Source organism: Thamnophis elegans, chromosome 1, assembly GCF_009769535.1.
Source record: "Thamnophis elegans isolate rThaEle1 chromosome 1, rThaEle1.pri, whole genome shotgun sequence".
NCBI classification, from domain to species: domain Eukaryota; kingdom Metazoa; phylum Chordata; class Lepidosauria; order Squamata; family Colubridae; genus Thamnophis; species Thamnophis elegans.
In genome coordinates this window covers 99230042-99249196 of record NC_045541.1, presented here as the reverse complement: position 1 = coordinate 99249196, position 19155 = coordinate 99230042, and the positions used below count along the sequence as shown (strand labels likewise).

General features: G+C 39.2%; 1 long non-coding RNA gene across 2 annotated transcripts in view; it reads right to left on the bottom strand.

Moving 5' to 3' along the window:
* Nucleotides 1-19155, bottom strand: part of LOC116514317 — a 70816-nt gene that overhangs the window by 14518 nt on the left and 37143 nt on the right. Inside the window, exons 2-3 of one of the 2 annotated variants that reach the window (XR_004256091.1) lie at nucleotides 1930-2296; nucleotides 1171-1430 (exon numbers count right to left, since the gene is read on the bottom strand). This is a non-coding gene — a long non-coding RNA (uncharacterized LOC116514317). Of the gene's footprint in view, nucleotides 1-1170; nucleotides 1431-1929; nucleotides 2297-19155 lie in introns of those variants that run through there. The other variant, XR_004256092.1, reaches the window with a different exon arrangement.

The window sequence follows — 19155 nt, the reverse complement described above, 5'->3', positions numbered from 1 at the left end:
TTCATAAATGAGATTATGATGCACAAGGAAGGGAGGCAATTTTGTTCATCTTTCCTTTTGCTTGAAGTCCTTCATACAAATCTGGAGATCCTGTCAGTTCTCTGCTTCTACAAGTTCCCCAGTAAAAAGATAATTAAGATAGGCTGCTACTGTACCCCTGACACCTTTTGGTCTATTCACCTGTGAGTTCTTATCCCTCCTAAGAACACTATCCAGTATTTATCAGTTGTAACTTTTTGTATAAATGTTTGTTTTGTTTCCCCACTCAGCATGGGATCAGTTTCAGAGGTGTGGTTCAAAAATTGCAGCAGCGGGTTAGCTACCCCATTGCTGGGTGGGTGTGGCCATGGTGGGTATGGCTAGTCAGTCCTGCACCATGGCGGTGGGGGAGTGTTTTTCATTCTCCCCAGGCTCCGGAGGATTTCCTTGAGCCACTGGGAGGGTGAAAACTGCTTCCCCCGGCCTCTAGAAGCCAGAAACAGGTCTGTTTCCAGACTTCTGGAACCTGCACTAGGCCTGTTTTTCCCTCTCCCCGAGCCTCCTTGCACGCCCTGCACTTATCTGGTGGCATGATGAACTGGCCATATGGAGACTTCTGGAGGGTGGGGTGGAAGGGACAGGATGGGGCCAGCCAGGAGTGGGATTTGGGGGTTTGGTGAACCCCACAGAATCTTCACTAGAGAATTTCCCGAACCCGTATGAACCCCCAGCAGCCCACCCCTGAATTCAATTTACTAGATATTTTAGGGGGCTCTGATATCATAGAAAAACCACATTACATCAATTCTACATTGTTGTAAATCGCTAGCTTTCTGGGGCAGCTGTCCAAGAAGGAAAAGTAAGAATCATGTACTCTCCTTCCATCAATGGAATTATACTGTAAGAATGTCACGTGACAAACTATCACAAGTTTGCCCATTAGAAACTACAAATGGATGGCATATCCAGATTTATCGTGTACTTAGTAATGGACTCAAATACGTACACTTATACTGTGACCCTGGTGCATCACATGAGCCATGGTAGCACAATGCAGTACTGCAGGCTACTTCTGCTGCCTGCCGGCTGCCTCCAGTTTAGCAGTTCAAATCTCACCAGGCTCAAGGTTGATTCAGTCTTCCATCCTTCCGAGGTGGTTAAAATGAGGACCCAAATTGTTGGGGGCAATATGCTGACTCTGTAAACTGCTTAGAGAGGGCTTTAAAGCACTGTGAAGCAGTATATAAGTGATATTGGTATTGTTATCACATAGACCAGGACCAGGGGAAGGAGCAAAGCTTTTTAGCGCCATCTTCCAAGACTGCTGCTTCAAGAAAGCCTGGATGCATTGCAAAACCTTGTTCTCATATGCTCAGTTCTGGTAAATACTCCAGAATGATGCTGTGATTGGAGGTGCTTACCCAGCAGTTGTTTTCTTTTCAAAACTTGGCCTGAAAGAACATTGGAATGGAACTAAATAATCAGCATTATCCATCAGTGCCTGGAGTTGAGAAAGTACTACCTGTTCTACTATCTTTAAAATCAAATTAAACACTGATGGAAACATTTTCTAAGCAGCCACAAGTATCTCAAATATATATCTGATTACACACATTCTCTCTTTATTTTAGGTTGGCTACAGCTCAGTGGTAGAGAAAGTACTTCACGTCAAGAAGGGCCTAAGTCAGGGGTGTCCAAACTTGGGAACTTTAAGACTTGTGGACTTCAACTCCCAGAATTCCCCAGCCAGCTGGCTGGGGAATTCTGGGAGTTGAAGTCCACAAGTCTTAAAGTTCCCAAGTTTGGACACTCCTGGCCTAAGTTCTAACCTCAGACACTTAGGAAGCCAATGGCAGCCAGTATTGATAATGCTGAACATCCAATGTTATGACTGAGTTTATATTTGCTTTCATTCTATCTCTGCTCTTATATGTTGAGTTGATCGCTTACCTTTTCAATTTCATTCCAATGTTCCAAATGAAGAATCTCTTCTTTATTATTTCCCTCATGGAAAGGCCCAAATCCTGATGATTCCAAATGCTGTGGGAACCCTGTGCAGCATTCCTTCTTGTTTGTCCTTTGTAACAGAGCTCATTTTTCAGTGGAGGTTCCCCATTATTTCTAAGAAAGTTGTGGTCAAACCCATGCACTTCTCAGCCTTTTGATCTCTTGCATCCTCTTCATATCCCAGAGGGGAAAAAAAGGCAGCGATTAAGACAGAGTTCCTTAAAGAACACATAGTCTGTCTTCTGTTTGACCAAAATGGTTTCCCAGTGAATCAATTTTCTCAGCTGAGGGGGGTGTCCCACAATAGGCTCTGAAAAGATGGATAGAGCAATTGTCCTGTTTAGTGATCCACGAAAGGAAAGGAGTCCTTAGTGAAGGGAGACCTTACACTAAATCTGACCTGACACTTTAGGAGTAAGACAATAAAAGGTCAAGGGGACTAACGAGAGGAAAAATTCCAACAATACATACCATAGCTAGCACACAGCTTCTGCCACCCAGACTATGGGGCAGCAGCATTAACCGCCTCAGACATGTGAAGAGGAAGTGAAGCGGAAAGAACTTGAAGTTTCCTTCTTAAGAATTGTGGCCCAAAATTTTCACAACTTAGCCAGGTCCCCCCAAAGAGGTCAAAGTAACACCCTTGGGATGGGGAGGGGGATTTTTGTTTTTAATACATTTAGCTGATATAGATGAAAGAGAAGAAGAATATAGATGCTGCACCAAGTTAATTAAAAAAGGAACAAGCCAAAACCAGAAACTGGCCAGTAAGATAATATAAGTCTCTCTCTCCCTCTCCCTCTCTCTCTCTCTCCCCTCTCCCTCCCTCCCTCCCTCCCCCCTCTCTCCCTCCCTCCCTCTGCCTCTCCATCCCTCTGTGTGGGTTTTAATTATAAAAAAAGCAAAGCTTGCTATTTGTATTTGTTGTAGTAGTTATTATATACTTTATGAAACTCAAATCAACTGACTATTCAAAAATGCATCATAAATGCCATTGACTGGTGCTAATGGTTGATATGGGTTGTTACCAGAGTCCTAGATATCAACTAAGTATCCTTCTTAAGATGTATGATGTTCCGAGTAGCACAGTTTTCTGCAGTTCCGCTGGTGTTATTGCAGAAAGCTACAATTTCATTAAGCAGAAAATGCTCCATGATCTTATCCTTCAATTCTTTTGTTTTTGAGTTAGTTCATCAGTTGGTTCAGTGATAACTGGTTCTAGTGGTGGTGGTGTTATTTCCTCCCCGAGAGCTTCTTCTGGGAGTTCTACTATAATGTCTTTAGTTGTGTCTTGAATATCAGTTATTTCCGTTTGTGATATTGTTTTTTTGGTTTTGCAATTTGCTTGAATTTCCTCAAGTTCAACTTCACTAAACACTTTATTCCGTTTAATAAATCGCCTTTAATCTGCTAGTCGTTGTTCATTAACATTTGAATCTGGATGTTGTTGTTTCCATAATTCATACATTTGCTTTAAATAACCTCTTTTTTCTGGCTCTGAGTTGTAGTAACAGGCTATTATGGCACGGTTTTCATCTGCACTATATTTTGTCATTTTGTTGGCTGGTCCACTTGTAGCCCACTTGTCGATGGATGTCCAGGGACCCCAACATCTGCCGCGGCCCTTGTTGACCCACGCGACGACCGATGCGGTATAAAATTTTTATTCATTTCTTTCACCATATTGTATGGGTTGGCGGGTTTTTTTGGGGGGGGGGCAGGTTGCCAACCTGTCCCCAACCCTCCTCCTTTCTCATCCGGGCTTGGGACCGGCGGAGTTGTTGTTGTTGTTGTTGTTGTTGTTGTTGTTGTTATTATTATTATTATTATTATTATTATTATTATTATTATTATTATACAATTGTATCACAGCGGCCAGTTGTTTCGCCAGATTTGGCATTGGTTACTAGTCGGGCCCCACTCAGGGGCCTAGGACGTTGTAACGTATTTTCGTAATATGCGTGCAGATCCAAGCAGTGCAGCTTTTTGCATTTGACTGATGGTGATTTTGTCAATTTTTAACTGTTTTAAATGTAATTCCAGTGCTTTTGGAATAGCACCCAGTCAAATGCAAAAAGCTGCACTGCTTGGATCTGCACGCATATTACGAAAATACGTTACGACGTCCTAGGCCCCTGGGTGGGGCCCAACTAGTAACCAATGCCAAATCCGGCGAAACAACTGGCCGCTGTGATACAATTGTACAACAACAACAATAATAATAATAATAATAATAATACTTTATTCATTAAACATGAAACTCAGCCAACTGAACATTCAAAAATGCATCACAAATACCAGTGATTGGTGCTAATGGTTGAATCAGTTTGCTGCCAGCTTCCTAGGTATCAACTAAGTACCTTCTTAAATTATAAGATGTTCAGAGTAGCGCAGTTTTTTACACTTCCGTTGGTGTTATAGCGGGAAGCTGTAATTTGTTGATGTATCTTGTAAAATTCTTGGACATGATGCCAAGTGCCCCAATGACCATGGGTATCACTGTTACATGCTTCATCCATAGCTGTGTAGTTTCGATGGCTAGGTCACAATATTTCATTATTTTTTCTAGTTCTTTTTCTTTGACTCTGGCATCTCCAGGAACAGCGATATCAATAAACTGTACACTTCGGCCCTCTACAACCATGATATCTGGCATGTTGTGCTCCAAATGACAATCAGTTTGTATTCTAAAGTCCCACAAGATCTTCACCTTCTCATTTTTGATAACTTTTTCCATTTTATGTTCCCATGACTTTCTGGATACAGGTAAATCATATTTTTTACATAATGACCAGTGGATTAATTTAGCAACTATTGTTGTTGTTGTTGTTGTTATTATTATTACATTATTATTATTATTTCTTTTATTCATTAAACATGAAACTCAGTCACGTGAACAAAGATGTGTCACAAATACCATTTGCAAATACCAATTGTTGTTGTTGTTGTTGTTGTTATTATTGTTGTTATTATTATTATTATTATTATTATTATTATTATTATTATTATTATTGTACAATTGTATCACAGCGGCCAGTTGTTTCACCGGATTTGGCATTGGTTACTAGTCGGGGCCCCACCCAGGGGCCTAGGACGTCGTAACGTATTTTCGTAATATGCGTGCAGATCCAAGCAGTGCGGCTTTTTGCATTTGACTGATGGTGATTTTGTCAATTTTTAACTGTTTTAAATGTAATTCCAGTGCTTTTGGAATAGCACCCAGTGTGCCAATTACCACTGGAATTACCACTGCTGGTTTGTGCCATAGTCGTTGAATTTCGATTTTTAAGTCCTGGTATCTTGCGATTTTTTCATGTTCCTTCTCGGCGACCCTGCTATCACCTGGTATTGCGATGTCTATGATTGTGACCTTATTTTCTCAACCAGTGTGATGTCTGGTGTATTATGCGCCAGTATTTTGTCGGTTTGTATACGGAAATCCCACAAGATCTTGACCATCTGATTTTCGGTGACTTTTTCAGGCTGATGTTCCCACCAGTTTGTTGCTGTTTTAATATTATAATTTTGCACAAATTCCAATGGATCATTTGTGCTACTGAATTGTGCTGCAATTTATAATCAGTCTGCGCGATTTTTTTACAGCAGCTGAGTATGTGATCAACAGTTTCGTCAGCTTCTTTGCAAAGTCTGCATTTGGCATCATCAGAGGATTTTTCGATTTTGGCCTTAATGGCATTTGTGCGGATAGCTTGTTCTTGCGCAGCCAGGATTAGTGACTCTGTTTCTTTCTTTAATGTACCTGTTTTAACCATAACCAAGTTTGTTCCCTGTCCACTTTATCTTTTATTTTTTCCAGAAATTGACCATGCAGTGCTTTGTTCTGCCAACTCTCCATTCTTGATTTTATCACATCTTTTCTATATTCTTGTTTTGTCTGTTGGGCCTTCAGTAGATTTTTGTTCTTTACTTCGATTAATAGATGTTCTTGACTTTCTTTTAAATAATCAGCCAGTGCATGTTTTTCTTCTTCAACTGTTTGCTTCACTTGTAATAATCCTCTGCCACCTGATTTTCGGGGCAGGTACAGTCTATCAGTATCACCACGTGGATGTAAACTGTAGTGCATTGTCATTAGTTTCCTGGTTTTTCGGTCCAAAAGGTCCAAATCAGCTTGTGTCCAGTTAACTATGCCTGCTGTGTATCTTATAACTGGTATTGCCCAGGTATTTATGGCCTTGATTGTATTTCCACCATTCAATTTAGATTTCAAAATTTTCCTAACTCTGTTGGTGTACTCTCGCCTGACAATAGTTTTTACTTCTCCATGCTTGATGTTATCCAACTGCAGAATGCCTAAGTATTTGTAGGCTTCATTTTCTTTGCATTTAATTAGTTGGCCATTGGGGCATTTCAATTCCCTCAGATGCAGTGATTTTGCCCCTTTTTATGGATACAGTGGCGCATTTTTTCCATGCCAAACTGCATTGAAATATCGGTGCTGAATACTCGGACTGTATTTGTCAATGATTGGATTTCTATTTCTGACTTTCCATAGAGTTTCAAATCATCCATATATAGTAAATGCGAAATTTTTTCAGCTTTTTTGGCTGTTTGGTAGCCTAATTTCATTTTTTTTAAGATTACTGATAGTGGGATCATTGCGATGATGAAGAGAAGAGGTGAAAGTGAATCACCCTGGAAAATTCCTCGCTTGATATTAACCATTCCGTAGCTCTCATTCCCTACTGCCAACTCAGTTCTCCATTGTTTCATTGCCTTTCAGTAAAGGATGTAATATTTTTGCTAATGCCAGTTGTTTCTAAGCATTTTATGATCCAACTATGTGGCAGTGAGTCAAATGCCTTTTTGTAATCAATCCAGACCATATTCAAGTTCGTTTTTCTGTTCTTACAATTTTCTAATATCATTTTATCAATTAGAAGCTGATCTTTTGTGCCCCTGCTCCTTCTTTTGTTGCCTTTTGCTCTACTGGCAAGATGTTGTTTGTTTCCAAATAATCCATCATGTTATCTGCAATAATGCCTGTGAGTAATTTGAAGGTTGTTGGCAAGCATGTTATTGGTCTATAGTTTTCAGGTGTTGTTCCTTTAGTTGGATCTTTCTGAATCAAGTATGTTTTTCCAGTTGTCAACCATTCATCAATTTGGCCCTTTTGTAAAATTTCATTCAGTTGCCTGGCCAATATTGCATGTAAACTGGTCAGATATTTGAGCCAGAAACCATGTAATTGGTCCTTTCCAGGTGATGTCCAATTCTTTACCTTTTTAACTCGATTTTTGACCATCTCAGTTGTTATTTCTAATACTTGCATTTGTTTGTTGCCAATGCTTTTCTCAAAGTCATGTATCCACTTTGCTTCCTTGTTGTAGTCCTTTGCATTTTCCCACAATTCTTTCCAGAATTCAACTGTGGCCTGTTTTTCTGTTTTTTCACTTTTGGTGTCACCATTTACATTAAGACTTTGATAAAAACGCCGTTGGTCTGATAGAAATTGCTGATTTTGTTTATATTGGATGATTCGTGCCTCATATCTTTCAAATTTTTCTAGCTGTTGCTGTTATCTGCTGTTTTACAATCTCTACAGCTTCATTGATGTTTCTTGTATCCAATCTATATCTCCTGATTAGCCGATCTATGATTTTGTTGTTTTTAAAGCCGTTGCTCATGCATGTTCTTTAAGTTACTAGCATCTGCCCTTAATTTTTTTATTTTTTGTTCTAAACGGATTTTCCACTTTGGCTTTGATGCTTTTTCTGTTGTATGACTAGGTACTTTAATTTTAATGCCTAGTTCATTAGTGACTATTACAGCTGCGCTGTACATTAACTGGTTTGTTTCCAAGATGGATCACGGTTCAATTGTTGAAAACACTGCATTAACCATTTTCATGATAGGGGCCAAAATTTTCTTAGGCACAGTTTTTAGTGATGGTAAATGTTGCCTTTCCTCATTAAGCAGAAAATGCTCCATGATCTTATCCTTCAATTCTTTTGTTTTTGAGTTAGTTCATCAGTTGGTTCAGTGATAACTGGTTCTAGTGGTGGTGATGTTATTTCCTCCCCGAGAGCTTCTTCTGGGAGTTCTACTATAATGTCTTTAGTTGTGTCTTGAATATCAGTTATTTCCGCTTGTGATATTGTTTTTTGGGTTTTGCAATTTGCCTGAATTTCCTCATGTTCAACTTCACTAAACACTATTCCGTATAATAAATCGCCTTTGATCTGCTAGTCATTGTTCACTAACATTTGAATCTGGATATTGTTGTTTCCATAATTCATACATTCGCTTTAAATAGCCTCTTTTTTCTGGCTCTGAGTTGTAGTAACAGGCCATTATGGCACGGTTTTCATCTGCACTATATTTTTGTCGTTTTGTTGGCTGGTCCACTTGTAGCCCACTTGTCGACGGATGTCCAGGGACCCCAACATCCGCCGCGGCCCTTGTTAACCCGCGCGACGACCGATGCGGTATGGAATTCTTATTTGTTTTTTTCACCATATTGTATGGGTTGGCGGGGTTTTTTTTACGGGACCAGATGCCAACCTGATCCCAACCTTCCTCCTTTCTCATCCGGGCTTGGGACCGGCAATGGCGGGGTTGTTGTTATTATTATTATTATTATTATTATTATTATTATTATTATTATGCAATTATGGTTTTCAACTGACAACTAGTCAATAGTTATGGGAACTTCCTTTAAGAAATGGTTAGTTGAGTGTCTTACCCCCACCCCCCCGACATTTTTTGGATGTTCCTGGAGACAAAAAAGGAATTTCTGTGGCACCTGTGTGCCTATCTCTGTTGTCAATCACATCTCCATTATCACTTCTTTGTAATAAGGATCTGGCCTTGTTGAAACACTCCTTTGGTCCAGCCAGGTAGATACTCCAATTACTTTTGGTGGTGTATGCATCAGTAGGCTACCTTTAGAGATGCTAACAGCCACCAACAACTCATCAGGAAGATGTTTCCTTTTCCCCATCCCACCCTGTTTTTCATATAAATGGAAGAGGTTTAGAGCCATTGATGGCACTCTTCAGCTTTTTCTCAAGGAAGATCTCAGGCCTTTCCTAGGAAGGGTCAGTGCTAGGCAAAGAATGATTGTACTTGAAAGATTTAACCATAGACTGCATCTTGAAGCAGGATGCAGTAAAAAAAAATCACTTTCCAGGGCATCTTAATTTAGAAATCCTGGCCAAGAAAAAGTTTTAGTTAAGCTCAGCTATTAAAATCACATTGGCTAGGACAGCAGTATTCCACCTATTCTGCGATCAATGCCGCAAATGGACCCAACAATTTCTGCTGTTTTAATCCTGTACCTCATTGTAATTGATGGAAGGGAACTGCTCTGGTTCCAGATTGTTAGATTATCTGTGAAGTGCCCTAAGAAGGAAGAGAAAGATGGGTCTTGGGATCAAGATTTCCAAAACCTTTTTCAGTCAGTTCTTGGTGTCCATGCAGAATGTCTTTGGTTCTACCAACACCTATAGAAGCAGTCCTGGGTGAGAAGATCAATCTGTTGAGTTTCCAAAGGCATCTATATGGATTTTCTGCATCATACATACCTACTCACTTTGCCATATGTCCGTTATTAGGTGTGTGATTTTACAAGATTTACAAAAATCTTCATTTTCTTTGGTTTTTTTGGGGGGGGGGAGGAGGGCAGGGAATTGTATATGTCAAAATACGTTTACCGCTGCTGCTTCTCCAATCTAATGTGGATATAGTGCTATTCTAACTAGGTGCTGTTTTCATATAAGATCCTGAACCTCCCCACTTCAAGAAATCAAGCCTTAACGAAAATAGAGGAAAAAAGATAGTGGAAGATTACTGTGCATAAAGCAAACAGAACATTTTATATTATTTATGTAGAGCACACCAACTTTTTGGGGGCTAGCTGACTAGCTCTGCAAGAAAACAGAGTATCTCTTTCTGAGGGGGGGTGGGTCTGGATTTTTGCAGCCAAATCAGGTACTCTTAATCAGGGATGGGCTTCAAAAATTTCAGCAACGGGTTGCTGGGTGGATGAGGCCTTGGTGAGCATGGCCTAGTCATCCTCCTGCACCACAGCAGGGATGTTTTCGCCTTTCCCAGACTCCGGAGGCTTTCCTCGAGCCTCTGGAAGGGTGAAAACTACCTTCCCTGGGCTCCGGAGGCTTTCCGGGTGGCCCATTCCCCCCCCTGAACCTCCGCACGGGCCCTGCACTTACCTTGCATCCAAAGTGGGCTGTGTGGAGAGTCCTGGAGGGGTGGGGTTGGGTGGCAGGGGTGGGCATTGTGGGTGGGGCCAGTCAGGGGTGGGATTTGGAGGTTCTCTGTACCACCCATAACATTATCTACAAGTTCTCCCAAACCCGGGTGAACCCCTAGTAGCCCACCCCTGCCCTTAATGTTTCCTAACTGCAGCTTGCTTATGAAACTTATGTATTTTCTGTAACTCATCAGTAGCTGAAAAGGAAATTAATTTCGCTTTTAAAATCTGGATGTAAATAATTTCACTTAGCAGTTTCAAAGTGAAAATTAGCTTCTGATTTGGACCTTATTCTATACATTAATTACGGTCCTCTCAAAATTCTTCAGCTCTGAGATAGCTGAATTGGATTTAGAAAGGCCAGGTCATATGAGAGTTCCTAATTTTAAAAAGAACTAGAGAAAGATTAGTATAAACGTCATTCACATGCCTGGAACCAAAAAGTAGCTCAGAGCCAAATGTTAAGGCAATATTATTGTAGAAGTCCAATATTGCTCCATTTAACAATTTAGAGATAAAGTATATTTGCATCATTTTTACAAGCCGAGTCTTTCTTAAGCACTGTACAGTAATTTTACTTTTGAACATTAGCTGTTTTTAGCCTCTGATTGTTTGTCTTTTTAGCTGTTACAGGTAGTTCTTGACTTATGACTTATGTCTATAATTGGGACCAACATCTCCATTGCTAAACAAGTGTGTTGTAAAGTGAGTCAGTATGACATTTTTGCCCAAGGTTGTTAAACCAATCATTTAAGTGTCTGTTAAGTGAATTCAGTATCCCCCCCCCTTTAATTGTGCTTAGAGGCCAACCAGCTAAGATGGTTGCAAAGGGTGATCACATGACTCTAGGATGCTGCAACTGCAGTAAACACATGCTGGTTACCAAATTGACCAAGTTTTGAATACATGACCATGGGGATGCTACAATGGTTGCGTGAACCACTTTTCACAAAAAAATCATAAGTAATAATAATAATAATAACAACAACAACAACAACAACAACAGCAACAAACTGGTGGGAACATCAGCCTGAAAAAGTCACCGAAAATCAGATGGTCAAGATCTTGTGGGATTTCCGTATACAAACCGACAAAATACTGGCACATAATACACCAGACATCACACTGGTTGAGAAAAATAAGGTCACAATCATAGACATCGCAATACCAGGTGATAGCAGGGTCACCGAGAAGGAACATGAAAAAAATCGCAAGATACCAGGACTTAAAAATCGAAATTCAACAACTATGGCACAAACCAGCAGTGGTAATTCCAGTGGTAATTGGCACACTGGGTGCTATTCCAAAAGCACTGGAATTACATTTAAAACAGGTAAAAATTGACAAAATCACCATCAGTCAAATGCAGAAAGCCGCACTGCTTGGATCTGCACGCATATTAAGAAAATACGTTACAACCTCCTAGGCCCCTGGGTGGGGCTGACTAATAACCAATGCCAAATCCGGCGAAACAACTGGCCGCTGTGATACAATTGTATAATAATAATAATAATATTTTTAGTACAGAAGGAAATAAACAAAAATAAATAAAAAGAAGAGCTCAGAAGTAAATCCAAAGCTTCTAATGTAAAAATGGTGGCATCTTCTGATGAAATAGGATGTGATAGGAAAGATCAGAGATGCAGAAAACCATTGTCAGAGTTAGGATTTCTAGACTGCATTGGCCAACTATTTATCCTCTATTTAGTTCTGCTAATTCTGAGAAAAAGTATGCATATTAAGAATTATCCCCAATATAAGACCAGTCAAAGATCCAGTTTTAGCAATGATGACATTAAAGTGATGATTATGGAACTAATAGAGAATTGGAATATTGTTATACTGAAAAAAAAGCAAATGCTTAAGTGGCATGTTGCCTTTGATCACTCTAATTTCCCTTCTCTCCCTCTCTGAGTATCTCTGGATTAAGAGCAATGAGTTTCAACACTTTGCATTCAGGAGCAACATTCCAGATGGAGTTGGGTGATAACACAGTAGTAATGCTCCTTGTCACTGCAAGTCCATGCCATAATGTCTTGGGGCTTTGTAAAATCTATATCTCTCTATCTCCTTTCTTCCGTAGCATAATACTGGATAGCCAGAACCCATGTAGATAGAAGGTTTGGAAAAGAAGGGCAAAGCTGCATAAGTCCAAATGTTCCCTTAATAATTCTTGCCTTTTACATTTTTACATTGTAAAAATGTAAAAAGAATTCCCCCTTCATGGGCCCCCTTTGAGTTCCATGGGCCCCAGAACAATGTACCGGCTGGACCCCCCTCTCCTCAGGCCTGGTTAAGCTACAAATGAAGAAATAATTTCACACCCCACCTTTCCTACCGGAAGGCAGCATACATAACACCATTTTTTCAAATCTTCTGTACTCAATGTACATGGTTCTGAATCTGTGGGATAGGTTGGTGACTACATATTTATTCATTTAGTCATTCAATTTATATAGTTGCCCAATTAACATATGACTAAAAAATAAATAGAATAACTAGAACACCCCCCCCCATCATAAAATATATTGTGCTTGAGGCATGAAGAACAGGCAAGAACAATCATTATAGTCATGACACCACCTCACCTAATGCCTGGGGTTAAAAAACAGGTCTTAAGAGTCTTCTAAAACACAGGTAGAGTCAGGATCATGTGAATTTCAGAGGGACTGCTTTTCCATTGGGCAAATATGACACATCTTTTGGATTCTATTATTTAACACTGGTTATGTGATGGACCAGAGGTGGGTTACTGTTGTTTTGGCCTGATCAGCCGAACCTGTAGTAGCGGCGGCAGGAGGCTCGGCCTACCTGCCAAATGCTTTTGTGCATGTGCATGGGAGTGCACCCGAAATGGTAGTAAAAGAATTAGCAACCCACCTCTGAATGGGACCCAGACATGCCCATCTTGGCAGAACTTATGGATGGGTAGTAGTAATTGGAGACATGCATGACACTGATAGACCATGACCAGCATTTTGAATTGTACTCAGAAGCACATCAGTAACCAATACAATTAACAAAGTAACGATGTACTATAGGTACAGTAAGGTGCTGCCACAAAAACTGCACTCTGAACTTATTGTAGCTTTCAAGTGGTCTTCAAAGGCAGCTCACATATTATGTGTTATAGTAGTCAAGATGAATGGAGACAGACATGTGTGTGATGGGCCTCCCAGGTCAGGAATAGCTAAAATATTTTTCTGTCCCTCCTCTCACCAAAATGATCAGCAAACAGTTTTCAATTAGAAGAAATTAAAGTCAAATGGGTCAATTGGGATGCATGTTGTTTTTTTTTAAATGTAGGACTGGTTCTGGTTTCAGGGGGAACAGCAACAACAAAGCCTTGTTGATCAGAAGTGAAGGATGGGTAGAGGTTTCCCAGTAAAGCAGGAAGGGGGAGCCCTGCTACCTCAGGAATCAGGTTCTAACAGATGGCTGAATCCAGAAGACTAGCCATCTATCAAAACTCACCAGTAAGCTGTAACCCCAACTATATGGTGAATACTTTCCTGCTAGCAGAAGAATCTATCAATCTCTCTAATTTCTCTTGAATTGAAAATATTAATGTATTATTGATCCAGTATTAGTCTATCCAGAACAAACTGAAAGTAGTCCCAGGAATCAGTTAGAAGGGCGTTTATTTAGCCATTGCTTCCCATTCAGCAGGTAGATCAAGCAATATATTTTAAAAAACAAATCAAAAAATATTTTGAGTTTAGAAATAGGAATCTGACATGTTTAGTTAGAAATAAGTAACCCTGATTATAAGGAAGCTTCCATTTGGTCTCTCTCTGTCTCTGTCTATCTGTCAGTCTCTCTCTGTCTCTCTCTGTCTCTGTCTCTCTCTGTCTCTCTCTGCTTGTAGTCTTGGCTGCTTTCAAAGACACTGAGCTAACTTTTGGATCCTAGACATTTTATTGATGGTTTTAGAAGAATTTGTGTTGGGACGATGATTTCACGAATGAGTAGCTTATAGTGGTATTGCAATTCAGCCATATGATTGATACAGTGATTACACTAAAATGGTTCTTTTCTATAAACTGATTCTTTTAAGAAATGTAGATATGTAGGCCAGCTGTACTCAACTCTTTACAGAATGTATTTGGAAAGCTCAAGAGGGGCTGCACTCTAAAGGGAAATGTGTATGAATGTGTCTTATGAATTCCAGGGAGTGTTACTTCTTCTTGCCAAAGTGGTGCAATGGAATGGGTGGGAGAAGATGGGAAAAGTCCAGAAGTAAAATCCATACATACTTTGCACAGGGTTTATAAGTGAATATCCATGTGTGTTAGTGATTTTCTGACCTAGATAAGATGTTTAGAAAACTAAACACTGTGAAGTTTATTTGGGATGAGAACGAACTGTATAAAATTCACTGGGGTTAAAAATGCAAGGAAGTGGGGGAACCCTATGTTTTCTGTCCCTCGGTCCCCAATAAAGGACTTTGCTCATGCCTTCTTCTGCCTCCCATGATGCTATATTACATCTGGGTTGCAAAAATCCAGAATGGCCATGAGATGGACAGCAAAACAGATACAGAAAACATTTGGGTCTTTTGCATCTGTTCATCCCATCCTTTTTCTCCACTGTTCAGTACTCTCAAACATCCAGAACAGATTTTCCAGAAACAGAAGGGGAAAAAATAAATAAATGAGAGTAACATCTTTGGGAGTTTGAGAACACACCACTGAATTTAGTAGTAAAGAAACTGAAAGAAGAACGAAGGATAGGTAGAGTTTATACAATAGTGCAGGAGACAGCATTTAAGGAGATATGGGGATGAGAAGCTGAAGAAACACCACAATGCTCAATAACAGGAAGGACAGAGCGTTCTGTGGAAGGGATCAGGAAGTGAGGTTACCTGCTAGCTACCAGTGCATTTCAGTCTTCAAAAAGCTGTAGAAAGAAACAAACTGCATACTAGGTGTCTATGTGAGAATCCCATCATATGAGCTATACTTGATACACCAATCAAGAGTTTTTTAACTTGCCCACGCTTAGTGTTCCTTCCCCATCTTTGCAGCCTATATAATTGGCCTGCACCATTCAGAAACCATACATGGGAAAAGACTTTCTAACTCAGAAATGATGATTCAGTTCATGAGCAACCTTTTGTGATTGGGAAATATGTAGTGGACTCTGTAAGCTTCATATTTGGCCTCTTTCGGCCCTGGACTATCTAGTTTGTTTGGCTACATTGTTTGAGAATGCCTGTGGTAACTGTGCTTGGAAAATCACAGAGGCCCTTTGCTTCTGGAATCAAAAAGCATACACAGCAACTATTAACTTGACCACAGACTCTATTAACCATGAACATTCTGCCAAGTCCAAAGTTATACCCATTTCATCCTCTACAGGAAAGGATACCTTCTTTTGTAAAACTACTTTCTCTCCTTTAGAGATGATGTTCTTCTTCTTCTTCTTCTTCTTCTTCTTCTTCTTCTTCTTCTTCTTCTTCTTCTTCTTCTTCTTCTTCTTCTTCTTCTCCTCCTCCTCCTCCTCCTCCTCCTCCTCCTCCTCCTCCTCCTCCTCCTCCTCCTCCTCCTCCTTCTCCTCCTTCTCCTTCTCCTTCTCCTTCTCCTTTGTGTTTACCCATAGGTGCAGAGTCCGCTTTTTTGTATCAACCAAAAATTGATCCATTGATTGTGACAGTAATTGGCCAATTACATTATCACCTGAGCCTGGCATTGTGAGCTAAGTAAGAGTCATCCAGTTGGTTTTCATTCTTACTGTGAGACTAGAACTCACAATCCCCTGGTTTCTAGCCTGCTTTTATGGCCCTATTTTGATGATTTGTAGAGCAGCTGCACGTAAGGGGTAGCTCGCAGTGTCAGAAATGAGAGAAAGCAGTAGACTTTGTATGTATGGAAGACTTCTACAAAATACTGAAAGGAATGCAGCTGCACAAGTAAGATGGAATGTTAACAAAATCTATGCATCACAGTTCCTCCAGTCTTTTGAAATTTCTTTCTCATACAATCGCTTTTATAGTACTTAGACCATTCGCATTAAAGTGAAAAGGTCTATTTCAATTTGGAGTTTGAATGAGAAAGGTAGGAGAAGAGCAAAACACTTCATTTACTACAGAAAAAAAATATTTACTAGGAAGCTGGATCTTCTTAAATTGGCAAGAAAGGAAAGTAGGGGGATGATGAAACTTAAAAATGCCCTTGGTCCCTTGTAGAATTAACAAAAGCAGAATAATGAATGTGAGCAGGGGGGTGAGAGCGGGGAGAGAGTTGAGATGAAGGAGAAAATGAGAAAGCTCATAGAGTGATAGAATTTTACCATTTCTTTGGAACTACAGTCAGTCACATTTGAAATTTCCTTCCATCTCTTTTGTTAATGTAGACAAATTTGTGAATGTGTGTGCTTTTAAACATAATGCCAAATTAACATTTAAAGTAAAGAAAAAGTCATTGAGATCTAACTACCATAATTTTTCAAAGGGTTTATAAAATTCCAGGCATGCTTTTGGTCTAACAGGAATAAATCTTTTGCAACTATTATCATTTGTGTCAGTCACAGAAGGAAATTGACAAATCAGTAAAGTTCAAGTCGAGCCACATGCAGCTAAGGACATAATTTAGACTTAAGTCTGGCATTTCTTCTCCTGTTTGGAATGTGAAATATGGATTGACCATGATCAGCCACTAATGGATGCCTTTGAAAGAGATCTCTTTTAAGGTCAAAGAGGAAAATAACAAGTACACAATTCTTATTCATGAAAAAAAAAATCACTCAGACTACTAGAAAAACAAGGAAAAACAACCACAAACATCGAACTCTGAATTTGTCTCATATAATAACATGAAATGGAGACTCGTGAAGTTGAAACTTTATATTTATTTAAGCTAATGTTTTGCCACACTATTTCTTTTAAAAAAGAGAAGCATGTCTTACTCTTAAAAATCTCAGCCTACATGGAACAAACAAGAACCAGCAGTACTTGGCCATCTGTACCATTGATTGTACCATTAAAATTGGGGGGGGGGGAAGAGGGCCCAATCTTTACAACCTATAGAACCTAATTCCAAACAAAAATCACAAGATAACCAATCACATAAGGAGGAAGGGAGTAAAGAGAAAAGAAAAATAAAAAAGAAAAACATAATGAAGTAGAAAGTGATAGAAAGGATGAAAATCTCAGTTACAAAGTAGGAGATATAAGAAACATATCCAAGACTCATAAAGGATTCAAATGCCTATTCACTAATGCTCAAATTTTAGGGAACAAACAGGGTGAACCTGAAGTATTAGTACATGAAGACAGATATGATATAGTTCAGTGGTGGGATTCAATTTTTTTACTACAGGTTCTGTGGGTGTGGCTTGGTGGGCATGGCACTCCAGGGGAAGGTTACTGCAAAATCCCTATTCTGTCCCCATCAACTCGAACTTAGGAGACAGAAAATAGATGGGGGTGGGTCAGTCAGAGTTGGTAATTACCGGTTCTACAAACTACTTAAAATTTATGGTACTGGTCTTCCAGAAATGGTCAGAACCTGCTGAATTCCACCTGTGATATGATTGCCATTACTGAAACGTAGTGGAATGAAACTCATGACTGGATTGTAGTGATGGAAAGATACAAACTATTCAAAGAAATGGACCTAACAAAAGAGGAGGTGGAGTTTGCATTATATATGAAAGATCACTACATCTCTACTGAAATACACAAAACCAAGGATGAAAACCTCCTAGAATCCATATGGGTCAATATAAAAGGGAGAAAATGACATTACTATAGGTGTATACTACAGGCTACTAAACCAAGCAGAAGAAATAGATGAACTCTTTGCTAACCAATTAACAAATGTATGTAGGAAACATACCACACTAGTAATGGGAGACTTTAACTATACTGATATCAACTCCGGGAGACAAATTCTGCAGCAAGTGGGAGATCAAATGGATTCCTAACTAACTTACCCGACAACTTTGTCATCCAAAAAGCAGAGGAGAGAACTAGAGAAAAAACTATACTGGGCCTAATTATTATTAATAGAGAAGAAATGATAGAGGGAGTTGAAGTTGCTGGAACCTTGGGTGAGAGTGACCATACTGGAATTCAATATAATGGTAACATAAACAATAGAACATAAAATAAAACATAAGTTCTGCAACCAAACAAGACAGACACAATTAATAATTAAAACTACAGAAAAAAAATTGCTACTAACCTGCCTTCCATTGAGGACCTAGTATGATTTTGATTGCTTATTTAGTATCCTATGACTATCACTAAGTGTTGCATCTTATGATTCATGATAAGATACATAATGACTATGATCATGATTTATCACTTATATCTTTTATGTACCCAAGAGCGAAGGCAAATTCCTTGTGTGTCCAATCACACTTGGCCAATAAAATATAATAATACAATACAATACAATACAATACAATACAATACAATATAATACAAATCCAACCTGTGTCTTAAAATTTAAAAAAGCTAATTTTAACAAATTCAGAGCCTAAGGAAAATTTCATGAATAAAAATTCTAAAGGGGGAAACAACTCAAAAAGCATGGGAAATATTGAAAAAATATGATCCTAAAAGCCCAGTTCAACACAATACCACTGAAAAAGAAAAACAAGAAATCGAAAAGAAACCAGCAGTTGCATAATGATCTCTCTGATAACCTGAAAGACAAGATAAGTACAAAAAATGGAAAGAGGGACACATAACTAAGGGAGAATATCAGCAGATAGCCTGAATCTGCAAAAATGAAGTTAAGAAAGCAAAGGCTCAGAATGAACAAACACTTCCAATAAAAGTCAAAGATAATAAAACAAGTTTCTTTCAACATATAAATAATAAGGAAAAAGTCAAGGAAACAATTGGTCCACTAAAAGAGAGAAGATGGCAAGGAAGTAACAGGCAGTAGAGAGAAAGCAGAGCTGCTTAACTCATTCTTTGCATCAGT